At 49.1% G+C, this 10,792-nt stretch overlaps 1 pseudogene; it reads left to right on the forward strand.

The window, feature by feature from the left end:
- Nucleotides 1-1,223: 1,223 nt before the first annotated feature.
- On the forward strand, nt 1,224-1,340 carry LOC126472034 (5S ribosomal RNA; annotated as a pseudogene).
- Nucleotides 1,341-10,792: the final 9,452 nt, after the last annotated feature.

Consider the following 10,792-nt stretch of genomic DNA (forward strand, 5'->3'; position numbering starts at 1 on the left):
CTGACATGTGATTACATTTTCACGCAGTTCGGGTGCATAGATCCTGAGAAATCGGTACCCAGAGCAACCACCTCTGGCCGTAATAACGGCCTTGATACGCCTGGGCATTGAGTCAAACAGAGCTTGGATGGCGTGAATAGGTACAGTTGCCCATGCAGCTTCAACACCATACCACAGTTCATCAAGAGTAGTGACTGGCGTATTGTGACGAGCCAGTTACTCGGCCACCATTGACCAGACGTTTTCAGTTGGTGAGAGATCTGGAGAATGTGCTGGCCAGGGTAGCAGTCGAACATTTTCTGTATCCAGAAAGGCCCGAACAGTACCTGCAACATGCGGTCGTGCATTATCCTTCTGAAATGTAGGGTTTCGCAGGGATCGAATGAAGAGTAGAGCCACGGGTCGTAACACATCTGAAATGTAACGTCCACTGTTCAAAGTGCCGTCAATGCGAACAAGAGATGACCGAGACGTGTAACCAATGGCACCCCATACCATCACGCCGGGTGATACGCAAGTATGGCGATGACGAATACACGCTTCCAATGTGCGTTCACCGCGATGTCGCCAAACACGGATGCGACCATCATGATGCTGTAAACAGAACCTGGATTCATCCAAAAAATTACGTTTTGCCATTCGTGCACCCAGGTTCGTCGTTGAGTACACCGTCGCAGGCGCTCCTGTCTGTGATGCAGCGTCAAGGGTAACCGCAGTCATGGTCTCCGAGCACGTACATATTGTTTAAATAATGCAAATTTCTCTACCATTCCTCGGGAAATGGTCTGGCATCGTGTTGGACAGACTTGTGAAGCTCTCTCGTTTGCTGACAGAGATTTAGTGGTAGCCGCGGCCGATCGAGAGGGTTACATACCCTGCTGGCCTCTCAATTGGCTCATCCGGCGAGTGCGGGCTGGGAGTGGGGGGAGGGTGCGAAGGGGAGTTCCTCGTAATCTAGGTGTGTATGTGTAGCAGCGTTTGATATTTACAACGATGTGATGAGATCTGTTTGCTGTTATTACTATGTACAGAAGATGCCTCTGCCAGAATTTATATAGCAAAAGCGCCTTGTGTGCCAGCAACCAGGTTGGAGAGGATTACATCTATAATGATGCAACTTTCTCGTCCATTGCTGGGTTGCTGCAGCATCCGCAGCTATTCGCCATGTGTCAGTGTTAGAGGAGTGAGCCTCCCGCAAAAGGCGACATACTTTCACTGGGCTGGGCAACGGCCTTGCCGCAGTGGATACACCGGTTCCCGTGAGATCACCGAAGTTAAGCGCTATTGGGCGGGGCCGGCAGTTGGATGGGTGACCATCTAGCCGCCATGCGCTGTTGCCATTTTTCGGGGTGCACTCAGACTCGTAATGCCAACCTTGAATATAAGTCACTCAAGCATGTAACCCGACTCTGAATGTGTAACCCGATACCTCCCCCTCCCCTTATTAGTTCTTGGAATTTGGGCCTGAACTCATACTGACAATCTACTTACATTTTTGTAATTGGTAGATAGTTACACTATTTTTGCTCCAGTAGTCAACATATTCATAGCACAACCCTCTTGCATCTTACATACACAGTATTTCTGCAGTGATTCATAATGGACAGCACATGTCATCGAAATTCACAACACCTGTACGTTTCATGTACACACATCAAAAAAAGTTTTACATCACCCCGATTCCCAGAACCTCTGAAGGAAGACGTTGACTGTGGATACTGTATCACAGACACACTCCCATTGACTGTTCAGAAATGTCACTAAACCCGCCCAAAGATGTGAACAACCATGCATGTATGCATGCATTAGACAGGATCCGACAGCCGATCAGTTCCAGTCATTCCACATCAAAAATTCAAATGGCTCTGAGCACTATGGGACTTAACATCTGAGGTCATCAGTCCCCTAGAACTTAGAACTACTTACACCTAACTAACCTAAGAACATCACACACATCCATGCCCAAGGCAGGATTCGAACCTACGACCGTAGCAGTCGCGCGGTTCCGGACTGAAGCGCCTAGAACCGCTCGGTCACCGCGGCCGGCCGTTCCACATCGTCAAGAAGGAGGTACACAGCTTGTATTGTCTGCAGTTCAGCCATGCCTAGATGGTCAATAGCGCGATTCGATCGCGTCCGTATTATTATTTTGTGCCAGGAAGGGCTCTCAACAAGGGAAGTATTCTGACGTCTCGGAGTGAACAACAGCAATGTTGTTCGGACATGGAGGAGATAGAGAGAGACAGGAACTGTCGATGACATGCCTCGCTCAGGCCGCCCAAGGGCTACTACTGCAGTGGATGAAAGCTACCTACGGATTATGGCTCGAAGGAACCCTGACAGTAACGCCACCATGTTGAATAATGCTTTTCGTGCAGCCACAGGACGTCGTGTTACGACTCAAACTGTGCCCAATAGGTTGCATGATGCTCAACTTCACTCCCGACGTCCATGGCGAGGTCCGTCTTTGCAACCACGACACCATGCAGCACAGTACAGATGGGCCCAACAACATGCCGAATGGACTGCTCAGGATTGGCATCACGTTCTCTTCACCGATGACTGTCGCATATGCTTTCAACCAGACAATCGTCGGAACGTGTATGGAGGCAACCCGGTCAAGCTGAACGCCTTAGACACACTGTCCAGTGAGTGCAGCAAGGTGGAGGTTGCCTGGTGGCATTTGTGTGGGGCTGACGTACGCCGCTGGTGGTCATGGAAACGATACGTGAATGCTACCCTCCGACTGATAGTGCAACCATATCGGCAGCATATTGGCGAGGCGTTCGTCACCCGACAGGGTAGCCGAGAGCGCTAACGCGCTGCTTCCTGGACACGGGTAGGCGCGCCGGCTCCTGATCGAATCCGCCCGGCGGATTACCGACGACGGCCGGTGTGCCGGCCAGCCTGGATGTGGTTTTAGGCGGTTTTCCACATCCTCCTAGGTGAATACTGGGCTGGTCCCCACGTCCCGCCTCAGTTACACGACTCGCAGATATTTGAAACACATTCACACTATTTCACGATTTACACTAGACGCAGACAGCTGGGGTGCACTAGTTCCGTCCTGGGGGGTATCGGGTGGCGGCAGGAAGGGCATCTGGCCACCCCTTAAAGTTAACCATGCCAATTCCGTACTTAACCCTGCCGACCCTGCGCAATGCGGGTTAAACGCAGTAGCAAAAGAAAGAAAAGAAAGAATTGGCGAGGCATTCGTCGTGCACGAATATTCGCTCCCCCGTCGTGCACATATTGTGAATGACTTCCTTCAGGATAACGACATTGATCGACTAGAGTGGTCTGTATATTCTCCAGACATGAACCCTATCGAACATGCCTGGGATAGATTGGAAAGGACTGTTTATAGACGACGTGACTCTCCAACCACTCTGAGGAATCTACACTGAATCACCATTGAGGAGTGGGACAATAAGGACCAACAGTGCCTTGATGTACTCGTGGATAGTATGTCACGACGAATACAGGCACGCATCAATGCAAGAGGACGTGCTACTGAGTATTTGAGGTACCGGTGTGTACAGCAAACTGGACCACCACCTCTGTAGGTCTCGCTGTATGGTGGTACAACATGCAATGTGTGGTTTTCATGAGCAATAAAAAGGGCGGAAATGATGTTTATGTTGAACTCTATTTCAATTTTCTGTACAGGTTCCGAAACTCTCGGAACCGAGGTGATGCCAAACTTTTTTTGATGTGTGTATATGCGCGTATCAATTCTAGCATTTCCTCACCCTACATATCAACTATGGAGACTTTAGGGCCATACAAATGAATGTCTGTACGAGTAACGGATGGATCACATTCGTCTGTCATCTTATTCTTTATACATCCCATCATATTACACAGATGTTCCCATTCGTACCACGAATATTGAACTAGGGGGCTGACGCATTGCACGGTTTCAACATTCAATCACCACAGTCTAGTGCCAGGCCTACATTAATGCAGTTGGATCCACCTGCAGTCACATTATGAGTACTAGCGAACAGTAGTACTCTTGAGGGACTTGCCTGTGGCTCAGTGAGCGGAGATAGTTGCAACAGCGGCTGCTGCTGTTGCTACTGTGGCTATGGCGGTGGTACCGTAGGTACCGTATAGTCGAGCGACTTCAGGTCCGCTAACTCAAAATGGTTCAAATGGCTCTGAGCACTATGGGACTTAACTTCTGAGGTCATCAGTCCCCTAGAACTTAGAATTACTTAAACCTAACTAACCTAAGGACATCACACACATCCATGCCCGAGGCAGGATTCGAACCTGCGACCGTAGCGGTCACGCGGTTCCAGACTGTAGCGCCTAGAACCGCTCGGCCACCCCGGCCGGCTCTGTCTAATAGTACGACAGGCCATGTCCCCAGGCGTGGTAGAGAAATCTGAACAATGTATGTGTTAACACCTCCGACTTAGCAGTTGTCACAAATGAAGCTCAGTTGCCCCGGGAGAGAGCATCCCACCACACCAAAACCTGTTGTAACTTCATAAATTTTGAAAACACAGTCTACGGAGAGCAGCGACCTAATGCAATATTTAAGTTAAAACGAACAGTCGCTGTCTCTACTGTTCATTTTAACTTAAACTACCGTAGCTTGCCGAGACTTTTGCACACAAACGCTGCTAACAGTTTAAGCGCCAAACACGCCTCGATCATGCTCTCTCCTTTTGCACCACCACCTATGCAAGCCAACAGTCGTAACTTGGAGACTCTTACATGACCACCAGAGGAAATCTGTGGGCTCCTTCGCGGATAAACGGCGTTAACAGTTCATGCGCCAAGCACATCCCTCCCAACCATAATTTCTTTTGGGAGCAATAGGAAACATGCTCGCCTTCTCCTCCCTCCAGCTGTCATGCTTTTGGAACTAGCGTCTGTGACTCCACTTTCAGCTGGGCGGCCTTCCAGGTGGAATGCAGACTCGAAACAAAATTAACCCTACAAGTATATGCGACATTACTGTAAGCTTCATACATTATCCACAGGAAAGTCCGAATACGGTATGAACTTTCGACTGATTCACAGAATTCCAAAGACATACGCTGGACAACCGTCACTCTGCTGTATTTGTTACGAAAACTTATCTGTGCATTAGTAATGAGTATCCCTCAAACGTGAGCAGGACTGGTGCAACAGATATATTCTTTACTACGTGTATGCATACCTGCTGCATCGAGGGGGGCGGGGGGTGGAGGGGGGGAATTTAGCGACAGAATACAATCCTAGGACCGAGTCGACGGTGGGCTAGATCAGCCAGACATGTAATTTTATCAATATTACGTCACTATAAGACTCGTAAAAGTATGGCGAATAGAGACCGAGCTCAGTATACCGATAAACCGATTCTGCAGAGACCAATTATTACCAATGTGATTAAAAATGGAAACAACGCACTCACAATGACAGATGGAAAAATTGGTCGCACGTACATGATAACAGTGCAATAAGCACCATATTAATGACGAGATGCCGCTCGTGTCTGCAGACGCTACAGACCCAGGAATCCTGTGGTCCCAAAGCGCCACTGTGAACCTGCAGGCAGCCATGGGAATGCAGCGATGCTCAACGTATATCCGCAAAGGAGCCCACAAATTTCCTCTGGTGGTCATGTATGTGTCTCCAAGTTATGCCTGATGGCTTGCTTAGGTGGTGGAAAATGTTCAAATGTGTGTGAAATCTTATGGGACTCAACTGCTGAGGTCATCAGTCCCTAAGCTTACACGCTACTTAGCCTAAATTATCCTAAGGACAAACACATACACACCCATGCCCGAGGAAGGACTCAAACCTCCTCCGGGACCAGCCGCACGATCTATGACGGCAGCGCCTTTAGACAGCTCGGCTAATCCCACGCGGCTTAGGTGGTGGAGCAAAGGGAGAGAGAATGATGGAGGCGCGAGGAGAGGAGTGTTTGGCGTTTAAACTGGTAGCAGCGTGTATGTACAAAAGTGTTTGCAAGTTATGACAGGTTTTGCTGTGGTGGGACGCTGTCTCCCTAGACAACTGAGCATCATTTGTGACAACTACTAGGTCGGAGGTGATTACATATTCATTGTTCAGGTTTTTCTACCAAGTCTCGGGAGCGGGTCTGACGTAGTGTTAGATCTCTCCTGTCCGTGACCGGTGACCACGATCGTACGAGGAATGCCACATAGTATCGGCATTATCCGCCGAATACAGGGGAGCATCCTCGTAATCTAGGTGCGTACCGGTCTCTGATATTTCTGCCTACTTCTTGGGATCTGTTTGCGTTATTAGCGCGAGCGGGAGATCTTTCGGCCGGAACTGATATACACTCCTGGAAATGGAAAAAAGAACACATTGACACCGGTGTGTCAGACCCACCATACTTGCTCCGGACACTGCGAGAGGGCTGTACAAGCAATGATCACACGCACGGCACAGCGGACACACCAGGAACCGCGGTGTTGGCCGTCGAATGGCGCTAGCTGCACAGCATTTGTGCACCGCCGCCGTCAGTGTCAGCCAGTTTGCCGTGGCATACGGAGCTCCATCGCAGTCTTTAACACTGGTAGCATGCCGCGACAGCGTGGACGTGAACCGTATGTGCAGTTGACGGACTTTGAGCTTGGGCGTATAGTGGGCATGCGGGAGGCCGGGTGGACCTACCGCCGAATTGCTCAACACGTGGGGCGTGAGGTCTCCACAGTACATCGATGTTGTCGCCAGTGGTCGGCGGAAGGTGCACGTGCCCGTCGACCTGGGACCGGACCGCAGTGACGCACGGATGCACGCCAAGACCGTAGGATCCTACGCAGTGCCGTAGGGGACCGCACCGCCACTTCCCAGCAAATTAGGGACACTGTTGCTCCTGGGGTATCGGGGAGGACCATTCGCAACCGTCTCCATGAAGCTGGGCTACGGTCCCGCACACCGTTAGGCCGTCTTCCGCTCACGCCCCAACATCGTGCAGCCCGCCTCCAGTGGTGTCGCGACAGGCGTGAATGGAGGGACGAATGGAGACGTGTCGTCTTCAGCGATGAGAGTCGCTTCTGCCTTGGTGCCAATGATGGTCGTATGCGTGTTTGGCGCCGTGCAGGTGAGCGCCACAATCAGGACTGCATACAACCGAGGCACACAGGGCCAACACCCGGCATCATGGTGTGGGGAGCGATCTCCTACACTGGCCGTACACCACTGGTGATCGTCGAGGGGACACTGAATAGTGCACGGTACATCCAAACCGTCATCGAACCCATCGTTCTACCATTCCTAGACCGGCAAGGGAACTTGCTGTTCCAACAGGACAATGCACGTCCGCATGTATCCCGTGCCACCCAACGTGCTCTAGAAGGTGTAAGTCAACTACCCTGGCCAGCAAGATCTCCGGATCTGTCCCCCATTGAGCATGTTTGGGACTGGATGAAGTGTCGTCTCACGCGGTCTGCACGTCCAGCACGAACGCTGGTCCAACTGAGGCGCCAGGTGGAAATGGCATGGCAAGCCGTTCCACAGGTCTACATCCAGCATCTCTACGATCGTCTCCATGGGAGAATAGCAGCGTGCATTGCTGCGAAAGGTGGATATACACTGTACTAGTGCCGACATTGTGCATGCTCTGTTGCCTGTGTCTATGTGCCTGTGGTTCTGTCAGTGTGATCATGTGATGTATCTGACCCCAGGAATGTGTCAATAAAGTTTCCCCTTCCTGGGGCAATGAATTCACGGTGTTCTTATTTCAATTTCCAGGAGTGTAGCAGCACTGTTAGGCACCAACTGTAACTTTCTTAGCGATTGCTGGGCACTGTATCCGCTATGACAGGCATTGGCCGCTGCACATCCACACGTCGGTGTCTGAGGGGTGATTTACCATCCAGCAGGCGACATTACTTTCTCTGGAGCTGTTGCAGATACTGCTCGCCTCTCTTTAGAGCCGTGCTGCAAATACAATATCTTTGGTTGGAGACATCAGAATTTTACTATGACGTCACATAGTGTAATGTAGTGTGCTATTTCTTATATAATATTTTACTTTAGAAATCGGTAGTGCTTATAGACTTCTCTGTGACGTTATCGACATAACGTCACTATTGGTACTAACATGTTCGTTTCCAACATTACTGCGGCACACATTAGTAATGGATCTGTGGCTTAGCATGCTGATAGCTTCATGGTGTCGACGCGAGGCGATGCTGTGATCCGACGACGTGACACGACAGGACGCGATGTTGACACATAACTCGCGTAATAGGGTAAAGCTGAGAATACTTACATATCTGTCAGGGTGAGTCCTCTGCCAGGGCATCGAAATATGAAACCAACTGACCTAAACTGACGTAATTTGTCATTAACAAACAGTTTTAAAATATGCAGTTGGGGCGTTGTACCTCAGTATCAGAGATATCCAATCTTCCACTGTGATCGCCTGAGAGCGTCACGACATCGACGCGACACTCGGGAAAAGTCTTGTGAAATTGGGAAAATAGTACGTAAAATTGTAGAAAACCTGGTAAAAAAACTGAGAATTCAGGAAAATACGAAAAATGTGTAACACTGAGAATGCTTACATATCTGCCTCTGCTGGTGCCACGTAGTACTAAATTGTTATTAACAAATAGACATACAATGATATAATTTGTTATAAACATATAAATAATGCCTACAAACTCTCCCTACGCTCCTGAGTGCCTTCAGTTATAAAAAAGAAAAATTGTGGAAAATACGTAAATCGTGGAAACTACGAAAAATATGGAAAATATATGTAAAAATTAGAGTACTTACATATCTGTCTGGGTGTTGTTTCTGCTGGTGTCTCGTAATATTAGTATTAACAAATATAATTCAAGTGCTATGACAACATAATTTGCTATTAAGAAATAGAGACAGCTTGATCCTCACCCTATGCCGAGTAACCCCTGCCACTCAAGTGTCCCATTTATAAAAGATGAAGGTGTGGAAGGGCTGCATAGTACTCATTGGTCCAGAAGGGAGAGGAGGAGGAGGTTGCCGCCATTATATGTCACATGACGTCATAACCTTGCATATAAATAGCACAACTGCCTAAGTGAGTCCCCTGGGTGACCTTGATCAGTTCTTGCAGGTTTCGCATACGAGAGAGAGTGTGGGAAGCAGGAGCCCAAGTGTGTAAGCAGCCACTGGATGTTGTGTAGCCGGCCGCTGGGACCGAGCGGATCTAGGTGCTTCAGTCCGGAACCGCGCTGCTGCTACGGTCGGAGGTTCGAATCTTGCCTTGGGCATGGATGTGTGTGATGTCCTTAGGTTACTTAGGTTTAAGTAGTTCTATGTCTAGGGGACTGATGACCTCAGATGTTAAGTCCCATAGTGCTCAGAGCCATTTGAACCATTTTTTTATGTTGTGTAACATGACACTGGATGTGATAAGATAATTAATTATCTGGCCATGAAACGGCGGTAGAGAAATACTTTAGTTTCCCTGTGGGAGGGGGTCATTTTGGTGCAAGACATTATACCACCAGGCCAAATTTGAGGTGGGTCACCATCTTCATTGCAGAACTGGTCGCTAGATAGTCAACTTTTCACTGCAATTTGGGAAACCTGTCTACATCGGTATGTATGTTCTGGACGTCTCCAAACTCCACAAGCACCGATTCCATTACAAGTTCGTGAAACAAACCTCACCGATCCTAAGTTACTTTCTACAGATACAGAGAGTTTCACCTACTGGATGAAAGACTGTGATCCATGTGAACTAACTCGGTACAACCACAAAGAAGTCGACATGTCTGGATTTGTGGCCGGCAATCCTTATGGAATAACAACAGAAAACAAGAGGGTTATCGGTATGATGAACGACGAGGCAAATGGTTCACAGAACGTGCAGTTTGTAGGGCTCAGGTCGAGAACGTATACGTATCGCATACGTGGAGATGCCACTCAAAAAATGGTTCAAATGGCTCTAAGCACTATGAGACTTAACATCTGAGGTCATTAGTCACCTAGACTCGGAACTACTTAAACCTAACTAACAACCTAAGGACATCACACACATCCATGCCCGAGGCAGGATTGGAACCTGCGACCGCAGCAGCAGCGCGGTTCCGGACTGAACCGCCTAGAGCTGCTCGGCCACAGCGGCCGGCCCAGGTGCCACTCAGAAACGGGCTAAGTGTGTGCATCACGCAGTCTCGAAGTTTTTCATGATCGGGGATTACAAGAGATGCCTGTTCGAGGGTGTTGGCGCCGCTCCACAGAAGCTGCGCCAGGCAGCCGTGGTGGCTGAGCGGCTCTAGGCGCTTCAGTCTGGAACCGCGCGACCGCTACGGTCGCAGGTTCGAATCCTGCCTCGGGCATGGATGTGTGTGATGTCCTTAGGTTAGTTAGGTTTAAGTAGTTCTAAGTTATAGGGAACTGATCACCACAGATGTTAAGTCCCATAGTGCTCAGAGCCATTTGAACCATTTGATTTTTGCGCCAGGTAGTCTTTCGATCGTGAGGCCATGAGGTACATACCGCACTGCAGTTGGAAGTAGCGCTGCGCGTCATGATGACAAATGGATCATTTATGGGGACGGGAAAGGGACTTTCCCGTTCTCGCACTATTCAGTGAGTGACTGAGTGTGGGGCTGATTAATTTACTTATCAATAGCTGAAGTGTGTGCGAGTGTGCACAGAATAGTTGGATGAACACACATAGTGTGCAGCCAGGCATGTATACTCACACACATTATTGCAAGCGGTTTCAAATGGCTCTGAGCACTATGGGACTCAACTGCTGATGTCATTAGTCCCCTAGAACTTAGAACTAGTTAAACCTAACTAACCTAAGGCATCACAAACA

The sequence above is a fragment of the Schistocerca serialis genome, chromosome 3 (genome assembly GCF_023864345.2).
Source record: "Schistocerca serialis cubense isolate TAMUIC-IGC-003099 chromosome 3, iqSchSeri2.2, whole genome shotgun sequence".
Classification (NCBI taxonomy): Eukaryota; Metazoa; Arthropoda; class Insecta; order Orthoptera; family Acrididae; genus Schistocerca; species Schistocerca serialis.